General features: G+C 39.3%; 1 long non-coding RNA gene across 2 annotated transcripts; it reads right to left on the bottom strand.

The window, feature by feature from the left end:
- Window positions 1-1,921: 1,921 nt before the first annotated feature.
- On the bottom strand, window positions 1,922-19,564 carry LOC103219569 (uncharacterized). Of its 2 annotated transcripts, XR_005240451.2 has the most exons (5): window positions 18,315-19,564; window positions 13,333-13,441; window positions 11,323-11,530; window positions 8,568-8,778; window positions 1,922-8,081 (listed from the first exon to the last, which is right to left on the bottom strand). It is a non-coding gene; the product is annotated as an uncharacterized lncRNA (long non-coding RNA). The 2 variants fall into 2 exon arrangements; XR_012094758.1 differs by having other exon boundaries at window positions 8,568-11,530.
- Between the last annotated feature and the right edge of the window lie 804 nt (window positions 19,565-20,368).

The following is a 20,368-nucleotide window of genomic DNA, read 5'->3' as shown; positions in this document are numbered from 1 at the left end:
ACTTCTAAACAAGACAGTCAATTTGCAAGGTTCTTGGCAAGAGAACTTAGTAAACTAAAAGAGGCAGAAACCAAATAACCCTGGGAGTGAAATGAGACAGTGGGGAAAGAAAAAGTAGATTTCTCTCCTGAGAACTTCGTCAGTGAAGAGTTATGTCACCTCATATAAAGCTGGTAAGGAAGGGATTTTCACCACAGTGGCTCTTGAAATATTATGCTGCTTTTGAGGCAATTCCTTCTGCTTTATTACAATGACTTTTTCACCTAAAACATATGAGACAAGTCCTCTACAAGAAGTGATATTTTGGTATTCTGGTTCCAGGCAAAGTCACACTCCCCAATTTACTTGACACAATAGTTTCTCATCAGAGAGTATCATGCAAAACAAATTTGAATTGCACTCATGTTTGTATAAACCCAAACAATCTGTTTTGAATATGCGAAAAAGAGGCAAGGGAGATGGCATCTTCTAGGATTCTTCAGTCTTTTTTCACACGTAACAACTCCATATTTCTAAGCACTCTCTTGTCTGGACTTTATTTTGTGCCGCGGGTGTGTTTCTATGCTATAAGATTACTTTAACTGCACTTTGAGTGAAGATACCTCAAGTCCCCAAAAAGCTGAAAAATTGTTGAAGAAGATGATGCAAAGAGAAATAATTAGCTTAAGAAATTTTCATTGTATCACATTTAATGCACAAATTATTGACTTTCAAAATGTTATCCATTACTTGTAAAAACTTGTTTTTATCATTTGATATATATTTACTAGCTATGAAAATGATTTGGGTATCATGGGTTCTGATGAAATTCATCAAAATTTTTCCATTAAAATTAATGAAAATATTTTCTTTATGTAATGGCTTTTCATTTAGCAACAGACTTCTCAGAAATGAATTTAAATTGTTAAAGGAGGGATAGGTGTTGTGAAAATGGGAGGGTGATAGTCATGGAGATTTTTTTTAAAGATGGAAGATAGTTTAGTGCAATTGTATATCAAAGCAAAACAAAAACATGTTAAGAGAGAATGAAGATACAGAAGTCAGAAGGCATCACTGATAAAGTGATTTCTTGAGAAAGTAAAAAGGAAAGATGATCCAGAACACAGGTGCCTTGAACTAATGTGGAATGAAGGCAACTGTTCTCATAGAAACTCAGAGGAATGGAGGAAATAAAGGTTTCAGATTCAGATCAGTGGGTCAGGAAGAGGAAGGTTGATGCCCAAATTTACATGTTAACTTGACTGGGCTGTGGTGCCTAGCTATTTGGCAAACAATAGTCTAGATATTGCTATGAAGGTATTTTTTAGATGTGCTATGCATTTAAATTAGTAGACTTTTCTGAATAAAGCAGATTACCCTCCATATGTGGGTGGGTCTCATCTAATCAGTTGAAGGCCTTAAAAGAAAAGATGGAGGTCTCTGGAAGAGGAAGGGATTCTGCCTCCAGACTGCCTTCGGGCTCAAGACTGCAACATCAGCTCCTAACCAGAATTTCCAGACTCCCAACCTGCCCTGCACATTTTGTACTTGCCAGCCTCATAATGGGTGAGTCAATTTTTGAAAATAAATTAATCTCTAGATAGGTAGAGAGATAGACACAAACATCATATAATATACGTAGGGCTAGGCATGGTGGCTCACGCCTGTAATCCCAACACTTTGGGTGGCTGGGGTGGGAGGATCACTTGAGCCTAGGGTTTGAAACCAGCCCGAGCAACATAGTGAGACCTCATCTCTACAAAAAATAAAAACTTAGCTGGATATGGTGGCACACACCTAGAGTCCTATTTGGGAGGCTGAAGCGAGAAGATGGCTTGAGTCCAGGAGGTCAAGGCTACCGTGAAACCATGATCATGCCAGTGCACCCCAGCCTAAGCAACAGAGCGAGACCCTGTCTCAAATATAAATACACACACACACGTTGCATATACACATATTTATTGGTTCTGTTTTTCTGGAGAAGAAGGGGAAAAGAAGTTCAGGGAAGTTCAGGGAGAAATGCTTTCTGACCACTATTCCCTGGATGAAATCCTGGATGGCATCGTCCACTGAGAGCTGATGGTGCTGCCGAGGGAGCATTAGGAAACTGGCAAACGTTTGCATAGTTATTGTGGACAAGCAGGAGGTTGCTAACTCAAAATGTGCAGAAACATTGTTAGAGCAATTTAGAGATACTGACGGCTCAGTGCTGGAACAGCAGGAGACCACCTCTATGAGGCCCCTGTTCCTGGAGTTATGTGTGGTTGCATAGATTCTGTATGAATATACAAGACTTGATTTTTGGTGGAGCATGGGGAAGGATCTGCTGTGTAGAACTGTTAATAAGAATTATATATATATAAGAGAAAATAATACATTTTTTTACAAATGTATTTATTCATTTTCTATAATACAAATAAGAATGCATGTGATGGTTTATCCTTTCAAAATCCAGATATCCAAGTACCCATCTCCATATTCAACAGGTGATATTTTTGCCATATTCTCATCAGATCATTTGTTTTCAGAAGTAGACATAGCAAATATCACTGAAGCCTCAATATTGCTCCGTCTCTCCTCAGAAGTCACTAGCATCTATGTTTTCATAATTTATCGCCCAGGTATTTTATGCATAAGCAATATTTATAATTATTTGACATTGCCATTTCCAATAAAAGAATAGAGAATTGTTTTTGAATGATTTTATTGTTTAAGTAAGTGTCATCTTACTGTACAACAATTTGCTTTTCTCTCTACTTTTTGTTTTTAAGTTTTATCATGTTAATACATGTAACTGGAAAATGAGATTTTTTATCGTTTTTAAGAATAATTTATTTTACTTGAAAAATCTTTTTACAGCGAGTTTCTTCTTAAATTTTCATCTTAAATTACACCTTTCTAATTTAAATGAACAGTTTTTATATACTGATTATATTAATTGAAATAAGAACAAAATGACCAACAAAGTTTTTTTTTTAACTAAAACACACACACACACAAAATTCTCTATTACAAATATTTTAACAAATGTAGTTTCCTAAAGCAAACATACATTGTCTCAAGTTTACAAGTCAACATTCTTGTAATCTCTACTAAACAAACTTTTATACATGACAGGAAAGTTCTTTGCCCTTTCAAGTAAATAGTCTTAGATAAGAGATCATTTCATGATAACTAAAGACAAAAGAAGCATAGATAAATTTTATAATCCTGGCAACTGGAATGTAAATATTCTGTAACCTCCTGCATTATCTTTTTCATCTAAACAAAGAATAAGGGCTAACCCAGTATTTGGGATTCTCAAAAACACTATGCTAATAACCTCGTTGAAGTTTTTTGTTAGTATCAGTGAACCATGTGGCTTAGAGTTTCAACTATAATTTTAACTGAAGCTGATTCTAAGTATTTGAGGTAAATAATGTTCTATGACATAGAACATTAAAGAATCTATGGGCAGAATCTATAGCCATATAGCCACCAATTCATGTTAATCGTTCACAGTATTCCATTATATAAAGATCCTACATTCTAATCTACTCTCTGGCAATAAGATTAGTTAATTTCTAGTTTTTAATTATCACAAGGAAACCCCCAAGAGCATTTATTTAAGCACATGCCTCTGAACTCACATGCAAGAGTCTCTCTGTGTTCCACATTAAGTGGAGCTGCTGGATCACCAGCGTAAAAAGAATGTGCATCTTTGATATGATACAAAGATCATATCTTTACTAGAAATTGTCAAAATTGTTTTTGAAGAAGTTGCACCAGCATAGCCTCTCACCGCTCCTATGTGAGACTTCTGTCTTGTTTTTCCACATGCCACCTCATGCTGGGAATTATGGGACTTTTAAATTTCCACCATTCTGCTGGGTATAAATCCGTGCCTTTAATCTGTATTTCCCTGGTTACTGGTGAGACTATGCTTTGCTTTTGGATTTTGGATATACTTTGTTGCCATGTTGGTTTCCTCTTCTGTGAATTGTTTGATCACATCCTTTGCAAATTTTCTCAAGGTCTTGTCTTTTCTTAAAAGGTTTGTAGGAATTCTTGATATATTCTGCATACAATTTCTTTTCAGTTTTATGTGTTGCAAAAATCACCTCCCAGTGTGTGGATTTAGTGCTACCATTTTAATTTGCACTTACCATTCTTCTCCTCCTCCTCCTCCTCCTCACTCTTATGTTTGTTCCATTCTTGCCTTCTGTTGTACTTACAACATTTATAAATATATACATATGTGAAAGGAAAATAAATCTTGGGATAAGCCAAAGGGAAAAGTCAAGCTGGGAACTGCTTAGGGCAAAGCTTCCTCCCATTCTACTCCTAAAAAGACAGCTACTAAAATTTAAAAAGTCACATAACCTCCTTCACAATTTGTCTACAAGGAAATTCCTTACAGACAAAGGTCAAACAGAACTCAAAGTCATCCCTCTGCTCACTGAGATAAATGCATATCTGATTGCTTCCTTTGGAAAGGCTAATCAGAAACTCAAAAGAATGCAACCACTTGTCACTTATTATTTACCCATGACCTGGAAGCCCCCTCCCCACTTGGAGTTGTCCCACCTTTCTGGACCAAAACATCTTTACACATATTGATTGATGTCTCAAGTCTCCCTGAAAATGTATAAAACCAAGCCATGCCCCGACCACCTTGGGCACATGTCATCAGGATGTCCTGAGGTTGTCACAGATGCGTGTCCTTAACCTTGGCAAAATAAACTTTCTAAATTTATTGAGACCTGTCTCAGATATTTGAGGTTCACATATATATAGTCCATTTTTTTTTCCTTTGGGGTTTTAAAGCTATACATAGTTTCTATTCCTTTAATTATCACTCGATTTTTTTTTTACCTACATGCTTAGTTTTTCCAATAAAGTCTGGAGGAGTGGTTCTCAAAGCATAGACCCCAGAGCAGCAGCCTTAGCATCACCTGGGAATTATTAGAAATGCAGATTCTCAGGTCCCACCCCAGACCTAATGAATCAGAAACTCTATGGGTGGGCACACAACCTGTGTGTTCTAAGTGATTGTGACGCAGCCAAAGTTGGAGAAACACTGGTCTAGAAATACTTAAATATTTCTATCTACCTTTTCCTACCCAATCTCATAAGAACTCCCATCCCTACTCCACCCTCTTCCTCGGTATTCTTGCCTTGAATTTTGATGTCTGTGCTGTGTTTGTGTGTGGGGGTGTGGAAATAGTGTCAATGGTTAATTAAATAAAACAGCATTTCAAGAAGATCAGTTTCTCTTGGGGTTTTTGTTTTGTTTTATCACAATCCTTGGATCTCTGTTAATGGTTGTTTCATTAAAGATCCTAAGTTGTTCAATTCTCCTAATGCATTTTTGAAAGTCTTTATATGGTCTTTATTTTTAAATCCTGGTTCATTCAGGTCTAGAATTCAAAGTTTGCAGTATTGTCTGTCAGCACCTTAAAAATATTATTCTGTTGTGATGCGGTGTCTGTTGCACATGAGAAGTCTGTTGTTCATCTAATCAGATCTGTTAGCAAGAATTCTGTCTTTCTCTTTTGTGTTTTTTTTTGTTGTTCTTTTGTTTTGTTTTGTTTCAGACAGAGTCTCACTCTGTCACCCAGGCTGGAGTGCAGTGGTGCAATCTAGGCTCACTGCAACCTCCACCTCCCGAGTTCAAGCAATTCTGGTGCCTCAGCCTCCCGAGTAGGTATGATACGTTTTGGCTATGTGTCCCCAACCAAATCTCACCTTGAATTGTAATAATCCCCATGTGTCAAGGGCAGGGCCAGGTGGAGATAATTGAATCATGAGGGCAGTTTCCCCTGTACTGTTCTCGTGGTACTGAATAAGTCTCATGAGATCTGATGGTTTTATAAATGGGAGTTCCCTTGCACCCGCTCTCTTGCCTGCTGCCATGTAAGACGTGACTTTGGTCCTCCTTTGCCTTCCACCATGATTGTGAGGCCTCTCCAGGCATGTGAAACTGTAAGTCCATCAAATCTTTTTTTCTTTATAAATTACCCAGTCTCAGGTATTTCTTTATTTGCGGTGTGAGAACAGACTAATGCAAGCTGTGATTACAGGCATGCACCACCACACCCAGCTAATTTTTGTATTTTTAGTAGAGACAGGGTTTTGCCATGTTGGCCAGGCTGGTATTGAACTCCTGGCCTCAAGTGATCCGGCTGCTTCAGCCTCCTAAAGTGCTGGGATTACAGGTGTGAGCCACTGCACCCAACCTTCTCCTGTGATTTTTAAAACTTTCGTCCTTACTCTTGTTCTGCAATATTACCATCTTGTGTCTACATGTGCATTTATTTCTATTTATCCTTTTCATTATTCTTTGTGCATTTTTAACTATAAGGATTTGTGAATTTCTTTAACTGTGAAAAGACTTCAGTTGTTCTTTCTTTGAATATTGTTTCTCCTTATCCTTTTTTCTCTTTATGTATGTATGTATGTATGTATATGTATATTTATAGAGATGAGGGTCTCACTATGTTGCCCAGACTGGTCCTGAACTTCTCAGCTCAAGTGATCCTCCTGACTCAGTCTCCCAAAGTGTTGGGATTACAGGCATAAGCCACTGTGTCTGGCCTGAATTTCTAATACAATTGTTCAGAGCCCTTTTTTCTTCAGCTATGTCATCCTAGAGTTGATCCAATCTATTGTGTTTTGTTTTTCACTTTCCAGATTTTTTTACGTACATGATATCCAGGCAGTTCTATTTTATATGTTACTGTTCTTATGTCCTTTCTGCCTATTTTTGTTTGGTTAATTCTTTTCCTTTTATTTTTTTCCAGTAGAGATGGGGCTCTCACTCAAATGCCCAAGCTGGTCTTGAACTCTTGGGCTCAAGCAACCCTCCATCCTCTCTGCCTCCCAAAATACTGGGATTACAGGAGTGAGCGACTACACCTGGTCCTTTTCCTTTTATTTACCACTCTGATGATCCTAAACTCATGTGTTTAAAGCCTCTTTTAAATCTTAATCAATTATTTTATTATTTTCTATTTATTTATTTATTTATTTATTTATTTATTTATTTATTTTTTGAGACGGAGTCTCACTCTGTCACCCAGGCTGGAGTGTAGTGGTGCAATCTTGGCTCACTGCAACCTCCGCTTCCTGGGTTCGAGCAATACTCCTGCCTCAGCCTCCAGAGTAGCTGGGATTACAGGCACCTGCCAGCACGCCTGGCTAATTTTTATGTTTTTTTATTCGAGATAGACTTTGCAATGTTGGCCGGGCTGGTCCCGAACTCCTGGCCGCAAGTGATCCATCCACCTCAGCCTCCCAAAGTGTTGGGATTATAGGCATGAGCCACTGCACCCAGCCTTATTCTGTTATTTTAATTATACATAAACTGAATTTGTCACAAATGTTGGCTGTCTCTCTTAGACTAGACTTCTTCACATGTTTTAGACTGTGTACTTCAGCTCATCTTAGGTGACATTTTTTTCTCTTTCATCCTTTCCAGCCAGTCTCCAGGTTTGGGGTTGTTTCTACCTGGCCTTTCAGAGCCCTCAACTTCTACTTCTAGTGGTGGCTCACGACTACCTCTCTCCCCGATACGCTGTGTGGTATTGCAGGTATTGATGATCTGCAAATGTGTGGGGCTTGCTTAAGATTTTGGTTGTGTGTTTCTTTCCTGGGCACAGAACTTCACAGAAGTGATAGCCCTAAGGAGCTTTCCAGACTCGTTTTTTAACCAAGGGAGCTTCATTCAATTCCCTAGTTTCAAGAAACTCCTGTTCCCTTTCAGACATAAAGGCCAGCAAGTCCTAGAACCAACCCCCAATGGGTTTGTTGTATTTCTGATACATGGAAATATTATTTATTATTGATATACCAAATGCTTTTATTTTCTATTTTTATACTGCTATATGGAGCAAATATGGCATTTTGAAGAATAAATTTGTAACGCTACTGAACTGTATTAGTTCTTGCTCTACTATAAATAAATACCTGAGACTGGGTAATTTATAAAGACAAGAGGTGTAATTGGCTCACACTTCCACAGGCTGTACAGAAAGCACAGTGGCATCTGTTCAACTTCTTGGGAGGCCTCAGGAAACTTACAATCATAGCAGAAGGTAAAAGGAGAACATCTCTTCACATGGCTAGAAAAGAAGCAAGAGAGAGAAGGGGCACCTGCCACACACTTGAAAACAACCATATCTCATGAGGACTCACTATGGGATGACAGCACCAAGGGAGATGGTGTAAAACCGTGAGAAACCACCCCCGTGATCCAATCACTTCCCAGCAGGCCCCACCTCCGACACAGGGGATTACATTTCCACATGAGATTTGAACAGGGGCACAGATCCAAACCATATCATTGACACACAGATTCTGACAAGAAATTTGCTTTGTTATGTTTTTAGGGCCCCGGAAGGTAAACAGAATGATGCAGACTTCCCATTTCTGGTCTGACATGTTAAGAAGCTTGGAAGTCATCACTCTGTCCTAACAACAAGTAAAAAGCTGAACAAAATGAAAATCAATAACTTTTCTTAGATCTGTCAAGAGAAGTGAGGTCAGATCAAACTGCTGCCCTCAAAGCTGGAGAGACAGACAGCTGGTTACAGAGAATAATAACTTACCAGAGCAGAACTCCATGAGCAGAAACCTCCACAGGAAAGGTTAGGAAAACCTAAGCTGTAAGTGAAGAGTTGCTGAAGCCTTGGTGTGGACAGGTCTGAGAGTTAAAAACTCCAGAGGGGCCATTCATAGGGGCAACTTCATGCTTTTGTGAGTTCTCCACGATCTCTAGGTTCTCACAATGAAGGCTGGAGAGAAATCCACTGAAACTTCCTGCAGGGGGAGGGGAAAGGGAGCCATTTTAAAATATGCCAAAGCATTCTGTGCATCTTAATGAGGTCTGCTCTCAAGAATAGCTATTTTACCATTGCCTACCTTAATGGGTTATTTCAAAGCCTAACCAACCCCGAGTAAGGGAAAAACCCAGCTCCAGCCCCCTCTAGCCATCCTGTCCCACCTAAGGGGAAGGAGAGCACTGAAAAGCACTTAAGAGGTTCACAGCCCAGCCCAGGGGCACAGACTTCTTACACCACATTGCTAAAGGTCTATTTGCTGGAATTACTTTGACCTAGTATGTCATGTCTAGCTTTTAAGAAAAGATTATAAGGTATACTAAAAGGCAAAAGACACAATTTGAAGACACTGAGCAAACCTCAGAATGAGACTCAGATATGGCAGAGATGTTGGAATTACTAGACGGAGGTTTTTTTTTTTTCCCCCCCGACAAGGTCTCATTCTGTCTGCCAGGCTGGAGTGCAGTGACACAATCACAGCTCATTGCAGCCTCAATTTCCTGGCCTGAAGCAATCCTCCCACCTGAGTTTCCCAAATAGCTGGCGCTACAAGTGTATGCCACATGGCAAGCTAATTTTTAAATTTTTTGTACAGACAGGGTCTCACTATGTTGTCCAGACCGGTCTTGAACTCCGGGCCTCAAGCAATCTTCCTGCCTCAGCCTCCCAGAATGCTAGGATTACAGGCATGAGCCACTGTGCCAAGCCCAGATCATGATGTGAAACAACTATGACTATGTTAAGGACTTTAATTTAAAAAGCAGAAAACATGCAAAGACATATGGGTAAAATAAGCAGAAAGATGGTTACTCTAAGAATCAAAAATAAATGCTAGAGATCAAGAGTACTGTAACAGAAATGAAGAATGTCTTTGATGGTCTCAAGAGTAGACTAGACATGGCTAAGGAAAGAATCTCTGAGCTTGAGAATACAATAGTAGAAACTTCCCAATCTGAAGAGGAAAGAAAGAAAACACTGAAAAAACAGGACAGAATATCCAAGAACTATGGAACAACTACAAAAGGTATAACATATGCATAATAGGAATACCAGAAGCAGAATGATGTATAATAATCATGTTCACATATATAATCAATTTAATGTTATCTTCTAAGTTCTCCTGGAAGTTAAGACAATCACCCTCACTGAAATTCTATGTGAAATTTCTTCATAACTAGGTTATAAGCTTCACCAGAAAAGCAACTTTGAAGTCCCACTTCATATGCAGCAATGTATAGACCATGTGGACTCACATTTTAAAGTACTTTCAGTAAGGTCTAAACGAGTGGTTGCAAACTCTCAGCACACATGCCATGGTTGATTTATGTAATTGTTTGTTGTATTCTATCCCACCATACTATGACAGTACCTCATGATCCTTCTCAACACAACACACTAGGCAGTCATTTCCAATTTTCTGGAGTTAGCCCACAAAATACATTCTGTTTACCAATATTTCCTATGTGGCAACTTCCTTCTACAAAACATTAATTTGTGAAAAACAAAAAAAGGATTAATAGGGTCACATGAATTTGGAAACACTGAATCAAAATTACACACATTCTTCTTTTAACTTTGAGACTTCATAATATACATGATATGTCTATTTTCTAAACTTTCTAAACCAGGAAGGGGCAGCCTGTAAAACAAGCATGCCCTGGAGCCTACTTTGACAAATATTATTCCAGAATATTCATGGAGACATTGTTTACGGTAAAGTAGAGGAGTTTGGGAAGGGTGTCAAATGTTTTTAGGTTAGTGCTATAGTACAGGGGTTTGCAGATTTTCTCCACCAAGGCCAGATGCTAAATATTTTGGACTTTCCAATCCACAAATTCTCTTTCACAGCTACTCATCTCTGCTGTTACAGCACAAAAGCCATAGTCAATCCTGGGTGTGGCTGTATTCCAATAAAATTTTGTTTACAAAAAGAGGAATGTGGGTTGTAGTTTGCCAACCTCTGCTACAAAGAATAATAATGATGCTTTGTCATAAAACATTTGTATTCAACAAATACCGAGTAGCTACTGTGTGTTTTTTGGTTCCGTAAATATTGTTGGATGCATGAATACAGTAGTCACCTCTTATACGTGGGTTACATATCCCAAGGCCCCCAGTGGATGCCTGAAACCACGGAGAGGACTGAACCCTGTATATGCTGTTTTTTCCATCTAATAACCAAGATGGTGATTGTGACTAGCAGGTGGGTAGCACAGTAGGTAGTGTATATAGCGTGAATACATTGCACAAAAGGGTAAGTCCTATCCCAGAAGGATAGTATGACATTTCTTCACACTACTCACAATGGCATGCAATTTAAAACTTACAAATGTTTTACTTCTGGAATTTTCCATTTAATATTGTCAGACCAAGGGTGACCACTGGTAACCGAAACCACAGAAAACAAAACAACAGATAGAGGGGGATTACTGTAGATGAAATCGGTGTTTGGGGGAGAGACCAAGGTGTTTAAGACACAGACACTGTTCAAAGTCCTAAACCTTTACAGTTGACATTTACTTACCATTTTTTTGCTTGGCTTTTGGTAAAATTATTATTTTTGCATCACCATTCCACAGAGGAGGGAACTGAGACTCAGACTTCCTTTGGTGGCCATGCTAGAGGTGGCATCAAGGAATACAGGATGCATACACACACCACCAGTATAGCTTTTCTAAGTCACTGATGCTTTGTGTGTCAGCTTGACATTGCCCCAACTTATGGTGTGAGTCCTACAAATATTAAAACCACAATAAAAACATCACAAAAAAACAACTAATTTGCTTTAGATAATCCAACCCTGCAGTGTTTATGTGTTCCAGGATGGGATCCATTCTTGAGTTGTTCAAAGAAATCGATTACATCTTTTTCCCACATCCAGTTTTCTAGTCCTCTGCTGAACTTAAAACCTGGCCAGTAGCAAGGAAAGATAAAGGCACCCTTTGTTTTTTTCAATATTTTGTTTTGAAACCCTGATGGAAAAGCTTTATTTAGATCTGGCTAGCCTTTATCCTGCAAAACTTTCCAAACAAAGGCTTCGTGGCTTGGAGTTTTTCCAGGTCCTGTTGATTCCTGTAAATCAAGTTAACCCAAGGCAAGTTTGGGCTTTGTTCAAATCCCTACCACCCTCCACTTCCATGCCTGTTTCCCATGCCAGCTGTTTAGACTACAGCATTCTGATATCCGCAACCCACAGTTAGGTTAGGCTACGTTCTTGTGCAGCAAAAGAGAATCCCAAGATGACAAGTATTTAGCATCTGACAACTACAGAATCAGGGAAAGGGAAGCAATTTATAATGAAAAGGAGATGGGTGCCCCCGTGTTTACTTTCTCAAGCTCTGTTGCACCATCCTTTCTAATTGTAACCTTTTGGAATAGGTACTAGAAATTAGCCTATTTCTAACAAAAGAAGACATTGAAGCCCCTCTTGCCCACCCCCCTGCAACCCTATAGCACAATATACTAAATTGCTGATGTGAAACAATTACCACTGTGGCCAGACATAGGGCTCCAATTCAAAAAAGGGCTGTGTCCCTTGAAATTCCTTAGGCTTGGCTGCCCTGCTGGCCACAGAACCAGCCACCAGAATGTTTAATAGACCAAATGCTCTCTGCCTAAACCATTTGTTTCTCTTCCTAGAATTCCTACGGGAAATTTTCTTATGAAACAGATCTGAGTGTCAGTATGTACAAAGAGCTTCCTTTTGAACAACTGTCTTCCACTCCCCTATGCCCAGCCAGATCGGATGAAAGCAAAAAATGTTCTCAGACTGCACAAGCAAAATTGGGCCTCATAAAGGCTTATAAGAGTTTAAAAAAAAAAAAAAAAAAAAAAGTGGGAGCCATTCTTCAATTGGTTCAAATGTCTGATCCAAATGAAAGCAAATTCCTAGCATTCCCCTTCAGCTGGCATCATTCAGTATAGCCAGTTCTCAAAGTATTGCTACAACATCCGCCAACAGGGATTGTCACCACTCATAAACATCTGTGGATTTAACTCACCCCAGAGCTCTGAAGAGGGGGAAATCCAGGCATTTGTTGTTTCTGCAGAACAAACTAACCTTGACCCAACAAGGGACAAAAGCAAGGCAAAGCAAAATTAAATGACAAGAGCTAGGTGTGACTGATGGAAGGCAGAATATAGAGATAGGGAGAGGATTTTTTTTTGGGAATGTGTAATATCCAGTAAAGAACACCTGACTGGCTTTAACAGCCATGTCTACTAAGCACAATTTTTTACTTACTAAAAACTCTAGTTTGGGGGCTTATCCTGTGTTTGTTTTCTCCCGCCACATCAAAGAATAACACACTCGACCATGGCTTGTCACATGTGACTTGCATTAACTAGTCGTTCAATCTGTAAACATGACACTCTAGAACTAGATGTTTTCTGAGATCCTCTGGCACTACAATTCTAGGAATGATTTTTATCTTCAGAAAATGGTATGGCATCTTTTCCCTTCCCTAGGATTAAGAAAAATAATTCACAGATATTAAAGCAGACCCAGTTTTACTTACGAAGGAAAAATACCTACCATTGTCTGATGGAGATACATACACCAGTTTGAGTTATTGGATGCAAAACCCACAAGACTTCATTTTTCCCCTTCCCACAGCACTGGCTTCTTGGGCATTTCACACCTCCTTCAGGGGATAACAAAGACTATGAGAAAAGTCAAGACTCAAACCAGTTTTCACACAGTATCTGTTAGGAATGCTAAAAATAAGCTAGGTAGCAAAGAGTAGTCATAATTAAGTTTGAAGTTTAACTGTAAATTTCAATTACCATATTTCTGTAAAATTTAATTTTTATATTTCAGCAATACTAAGACACATTTTTTTTTTCACATTTAACATCTCTGAAATTGGAATGCAGTGTTACATTCCAGGGAGTTGCATTTTACAATTCCTGTCATCGAGGCACCGTCATGATGTAGTTGCCATTGCTGAGGTATGTACAGCATTGGTCACACCTGTTCATACGAATGTTGTCATCTCTATTGAATGATGTACAACCTGGTTGCTATGGTTTGAATGTCCCCTCCAAAACTCATGTTGAAACTTAATGTGGCATATTGAGAGGTGGGGCCTTTAAGAGGTGATTGGACCGTGAGCCAGCATGTTAGCACACTCAGTCCCCTCACCAAGTGATGCCCTGCATGACCACATGACTCTTCAGAGTCCTAACCAGCAAGAAGGCCCTCACCAGATACAGCCCCTCAATCTTGGCCTTCCCAGCCTCCATAACTATAAGAAATAAATTCCTTTTCTTTATAAACTACCCAGTTTCAGATATTCTGTTATAAGCAACAGAAAATGGACTAATCTATCAGTACTACAGCACTGAATTTAACTATGATCTGACATTTAGATAAAAGATTTCAAGAATGTGGAAAGACACAGAAAACAGAGCAGAGGGGTATAAATTTGACATAAGTGAAATAAACAGTCTATTGTGTATGTACAAAGACATAAAAACTGAGCAGAAAATATTCATTGTAGGAGAAGAAGAATGACTATGCTTCCATATTTTCTTATAAAGGAATAACAAGTGCTTTACAGGAGCTAAAAAAGAAGATGTTCACAAGAAGATGATGTCATAGTTTGTTACTGAGGTGTGTGCAAAATGACTGCTTATCACAAGGCAAGGAAGGCAACTGGGGGCAGGACAAATTGCCAAACCCCCGGAAGAGCTGAGAGACATTTCAAAGCAGTAAGAGGTTGCTGTGATCAATTCATATAAAGTTGTTTTTTTTCTTCTCTTCCTTAGCAATGTATAAAATAATGGTGAGACTTGAAATTGATGGAATTTAAGGTTGATGGGCTGTATCTTCAGCATCACAACTAACTGAATATGAAGTAGACCTTCATAAGAGATTGAAGTAGTATGTGGTGTTGTACTCATGACTCATATATGGAAACTCATCCTCCTTGTGACCTCCAGCCCCTCAACCCCTCAGAGTCAGCAAGACCACTGACTGCTCTTCCCGGCCAACTTCACATCCATGGCTACTCAGCCCAGGCCCTCTAATTAGTCCTTTCACCATGTTCTTACCAATACCTTAAAGACCAGTTTTTTTCACCATGATTTTCTATCTTGGTTAATGGCTTCTGCATGTACCTCATTACCCAATTTCAACAAGTAAAACCTTCTGGCTCATACTAGATGCTCAATAAATGCCTGTTTCTTTTATCATATGCCTCCTCCCCAGCTCACAAATTCCCTCTTCTGGACCTAACCCACACTCCGTGATTTCACAGAGCTCATGTAACCAGCTTTGTCCAACACCCATTACATTCACACTCAGGGTTCCCTGTTTTCAAAAAACTTTGCTTCTCCCTTGACTTTCTCTCTAGCAACTTGGTAGCAACTAGAAAAGATAATTTTTAGTTTGCTTTTTGCCACTTTATTCAAACTGCCTTTTCTGTAAATAAATCTGGGGGAAAAAAATACATAATGGAATTCTACCTCTTTTTGGTTTTAATTCTTTTCTTTTTTTTTTTTTTTTTTTGAGACAGAGTCTCGTTCTGTCGCCCAGGCTGGAGTACAGTGGCCAGATCTCGGCTCACTGCAAGCTCCGTCTCCCAGATTCACGCCATTCTCCTGCCTCAGCCTTCTGAGTAGCTGGGACTACAGGCGCCCGCCACCTCGCCCGGCTAGTTTTTTTGTATTTTTCAGTAGAGACGGGGTTTCACCGTGTTAGCCAGGATGGTCTCGATCTCCTGACTTCGTGATCCGCCTGCCTCAGCCTCCCAAAGTGCTGGGATTACAGGCATGAGCCACCGCGCCCGGCTGGTTTTAATTCTTGAATGTCTCAGCAACACTTGATACAATTTAAAACTTCCTCCTACCTGAAATTTTCTCCTTTCTGACTTCTGAAATGCCATTTTTTTCTTGGTTTTCTTCCAAAGTTTATGAAAACTTCTTTGGTTACCCTTTCTGAAATATTTGCCTCTATTCAGTCCTCAAAAGTAAAGTGCTCCATTGCATAGACATTTCCGTATTATCTCATTCCAAATCCATATTTCCAATTCCAGCCTGAGCTCCAAACAGCATTTCAAACCATCTCCTGGAAATCCTCATTTAGGTGACTTACAAAGCTCTCTGTCAACTACATTCCAAACTAAAATAAACTCCTCTATATTCTTACTGTTCTTATACACAAATGCTCAGTTAAGAACACAAATATCTTCACACACCAAGTGTGGAACCTCAGCATCATCTTACACTCTGTCTTCTTCAACTCCAACAGTAAGTACCACCCAGTCTTGTTAAGTCAAATTCTGTAAGATCTATTGAATCAAGTCCTTTTTATCTTTATTCATTTGCACAAATGTTGAATGAACAGCTTCTCTTGGAGATGGCTCTGTAAAGTGCCAGTGACAACCCTCTCCTCCTTCTAAGTTTGATACTCAGAGATAGATCCATTCTTCAGATAGAAATTAGAGTATGTGCAACCCAAATGAGGCTCCCTACCAGCATACACACAAATACACATGTGCACACGCACGCGCGCGCGCGCACACACACACACACACACACACACACACACAAGCCCACATTTGCGATCTAAAAGGAGAGTCTTTACAGGCATATTTAGTTTGCAGCAAATATATCCAGTCAACTACATGGGGAATTGTGTGCTGTCTTGCAACCCTTGAGCCTAGAGAGTTCCTAGAAAACAGGCTTGGGATCATCAATCAGGTTAGCTTACATAATCTGCAATCAGGCTTGCTTACTTCATGGAGGAGATCAGTAGAAGAACATATCCACCCTATAGGCTAGCCTAAAACACAGCCCAGAAGAATATTAGCTGCTATGAGCGAATTCCACAAATCAGATAAATAATTCTTATTTTGTGAAAAAGGTGGAGTATAAAATGAAGACAGAGATGTAATTGGAAACATTACTGTAATGCTATCTCACCTTATAAGTGGAGTGAAAGTCCTATATTCATTTTCTGAGGCTGCTATAAAAAATTACAACTATGCCAGGGCCGGTCGCTCACATTTGTAATCTCAGTACTTTGGGAGGCCAAGGTAAGAGGATCCCTTGAGCACAGGAGTTTGAGATCGGCCTGGGCAACATAGGGAGGCTCCAATTCTAAAAAAAAAAAAAAAAAAGAAACCTACCGACTTGGTGGCTTGGTGACTTAAACAATAGAAATTTATTCTCTCACATTCTTAGGGGCCAGAAATTTAAAATCAAGATGTTGAGGGGGTTGGTTTCTTCTGGAGGCTCTAAGGGAGAATCCATTTCTTACCCCTCTCCTGGTTTCTGATGGCTGCTGGCAATTGTTGGTGCCCTTTGGCTTACAGTTGTGTAACTCTATTCTCTGACTCTGTCTTAACATGTCCCTGGCCCCTGTGTCTCCCAGTGTGCTCTATGTCAAATCTCCTCCTTTCTGTTAGAAGGACACTAGCCATTGGATTTAGGGTCTATCCTAAGTGTAGGATACGATCATTTCACAATATTTAAATAATTATATCTACAAAGACCTTATTTCCAAATAAAATCACATGTATAGGTACCAGAAGTTAAAACTTGGACATATCTTTAACTTTTGGGGGACACTAAACAATCCACTACAAGTCCTTATGAAAGCATGTGCACAAGGATTCTCCCTCTAACTCTCTTTTATTCCAGGAATTATAGCATGCACCAGAAACACAGAAGTAAATACAATCAGTGCAGTCTGTGTCCTCATACTCACTGTCCATTCTTCACTTTTCCTACTAACAATGCCTGACCAATTAAAATGGCCTCCTAATTTTTCTTCTGGTCTCCAGTCTAATTAGTGACAGATTTTAAAACATGCACATTAGTCAGAACAGGCAAGGTTATGCTGCAACAACAAATAACCACTGTATTTCAGTGACTTTTTTTTTTTTTTTTTTTGAGACAGGATCTTGTTCTGTCACCCAGGCTGGAATGCAGTGGCACGATCACAGCTCACTGTAACCTCAAACTCCTGGGCTCACGCAATCCTTCCACCTCAGCCTGCCACACTTGGCTCATTTTAAAAAATTTTGATAGAGACATTTGTTGCCCATGCTGGTCTCGAACTCCGGGGTTCAAGCAGTCCTCTTGCCTTGGCCTCCCAAAGTGCTGGGATTACAAGCATGAGTCACCACACCCAATATTCTCAGTGTCGTAAAACAAAAAAGGCTTGTGTCTTCTTATTCATGTTCCTGAAAGAATAGCTGAGAGTCTTCTCTATGTTTTTCTCATTCAAGGACCCAGTCTCATGCTCCCATAAAAGCTAAGGCAGAAAAAGGAAAAATGACAAATCGAACAGTGTCTCTTACAGTTTCTACCCAGACCTGGCACATGTCACTTGCACTCATTTCTCATTAGCATTAGTCCAAGTCATGTGACCATGACTCAGCTCAAAGGTATACAGAGAAGTATGTAATCCTAATATAGGCTTAGAAGTGTGAGGAACTAGCAATATTCAGTGAATAGCTCTAATAACTACCACCATCATCCTAACGTTTCAATCTGTGATACACGTACCTCACTTGCAGATTAAAGTTTACACTCCTCAGCATGGCATTCCAGGGTTTATGTAAAGATCCCAATCTCTATTTTCTGCTTCATTTCTGCCACTAATGCTCCAGCATTTTGACTACTCAAATTCCCTGCCATGATGCGCCCTCTCTAGCTTCCAGGTGTGTGTTCACACTGTTCCCTCTACCAGGAACAACCTTTGTCCTTTCTCATTTTCCAAGTTTCTTCTCAAAGGTCATTTCTTCTATGAAGCCTTTTCCTTAGGTAGAATTAATCCCTCCATCTGTTATATTTCATTTTTACATAACTCATTCCTTCACTAATTTATTTCTTCAAGAAGTAAACCACGTGCCAGGCACTGTGCTGCAATGAAGAGAAGGGCATAGCCGTAGTCCTCCAAAGTTTATTGCCTAGTAGGGGAGAAAAAAAAAAGTAACAGGCAATTAAAACACAGAATTTCACATGCCACTTAAGGAGAAGGATGAGGGGCAATGGGAGCCATTAGCCAAGAAAAGGCTTGGGGAGGAGAAAGATCCAGGTGGAGAAGAGCTTGTATAAAGGCCCATAGAGAAGAGAACTCATGATGAGTTTGAAAAACTGAAAATATGTGCTTAAATACAGGGGAAAAGCATGACACACACTGGAAAGTGAATTGAAGATGGCACCATATCTTGAACTGCAGAACAAGACAGTCTCATTTACTACTTTCACAATTCATCAGAGTAATTAGTTCCTTAGTTTGGCCTCTTTGATCTATCAGTTCCTGAGATCTCAGAGGGATATTTCTGTTTGTTGTTGTGTTGGTGGGGTTTGTTTTGTTTTGTTTTTTTGAGACATAATCTTGCTCTGTCATCCAGGCTAGAGTACAGTGATGTATGATCACGGCTCACTGTAGCCTCGACCTCCCAGGCTCAAATGATCCTCCCACCTACCTCAGCCTTCTGAGCAGCTGAGACTACAGGCATGTGCCAACGCCCAGCTCGTTTTTTGTGTTTTTTTGTAAAGGAGTTTTGCCATGTTGCCCAGGCTGGTCTTGAACTCCTGGGCTCAAGCGATCCTGCTGCCTTGGCTTCTCAAAGTGCTAGAATTACAGGTGTGAGCAACAGCACCCAGGCTTCCTCTTCATTTTGTAATGCTACCACCTATTATTATGCATTGTCTTTTTTCTTTATACTTTTTTTGCTGAATATTCTATTCATATTCTACTAATATTTGTATTATTAATTTTGTTGCATCGACTTTTAAAAAATTAATATACTATTTTTTCTCTTTTCATTTTTAATCATTCCATACCATTTTAAGGTATGTTTATAAACAACACTTAATTATATTTTACTTTTTAGTCCAAACAGAGATTGTTGAATTCAATATTAGAAAAGTGAGATTAACCTGTATCTATTTTATATAATTATTAACATATTTACACTGGCCAGGTGCAGTGGTTCACTCCTGTAATACCACAACTTTGGGAGACCAAGATGGGTAGATCACATGAGACCAGCCTGGCCAACATGCCAAAACCCCATCCCTACTAAAAAACAAAAATTAGCTTGGTGTGGTGGTGAGTGTCTGTAATCCCAGCTACTTGGGAGGCTGAGGCTGGAAAGTCACTTGAACCTGGAAGGGAAATATTGCAATGAGCTTAGATAGAGCCACTGCACTCCAGCCTGGGTGACAGAGCCAGACTCTGTCTCAAAAAATGTGTGTGTGTGTGGACACTGATTTTTGCCACCTTTACATTTTACTTTTTGCCATTCTTATTTTTTTCTTTTTACTGTTTTATTAAACAGATCAATTTTATAGACTTCTTTCTTTTCACTTTCCAGTGTCGAAGTTATGCTTTTTGTGTTTATTTTAGCATACATTCTTACATTTATACTATGCTGACGAAGTGAAAGGTAATCAGTATTTCTTTTCTCTACGGAAAAAGACAAGGACCTTAGCAAACAGTAACTTCCTCCAAACTTCCTCTGCCTCAAGGTGTCCAAGTTACTGTGGACTATTTTATTTCTAGCTTCTTTTGAAACTCAAAACACAAAAACAACTGTTCTTGTTATTTT

Source organism: Chlorocebus sabaeus, chromosome 12, assembly GCF_047675955.1.
Source record: "Chlorocebus sabaeus isolate Y175 chromosome 12, mChlSab1.0.hap1, whole genome shotgun sequence".
NCBI classification, from domain to species: domain Eukaryota; kingdom Metazoa; phylum Chordata; class Mammalia; order Primates; family Cercopithecidae; genus Chlorocebus; species Chlorocebus sabaeus.
The sequence above is the reverse complement of the archived record's forward strand: the minus strand, read 5'-3'. Positions and strand labels throughout refer to the sequence as shown.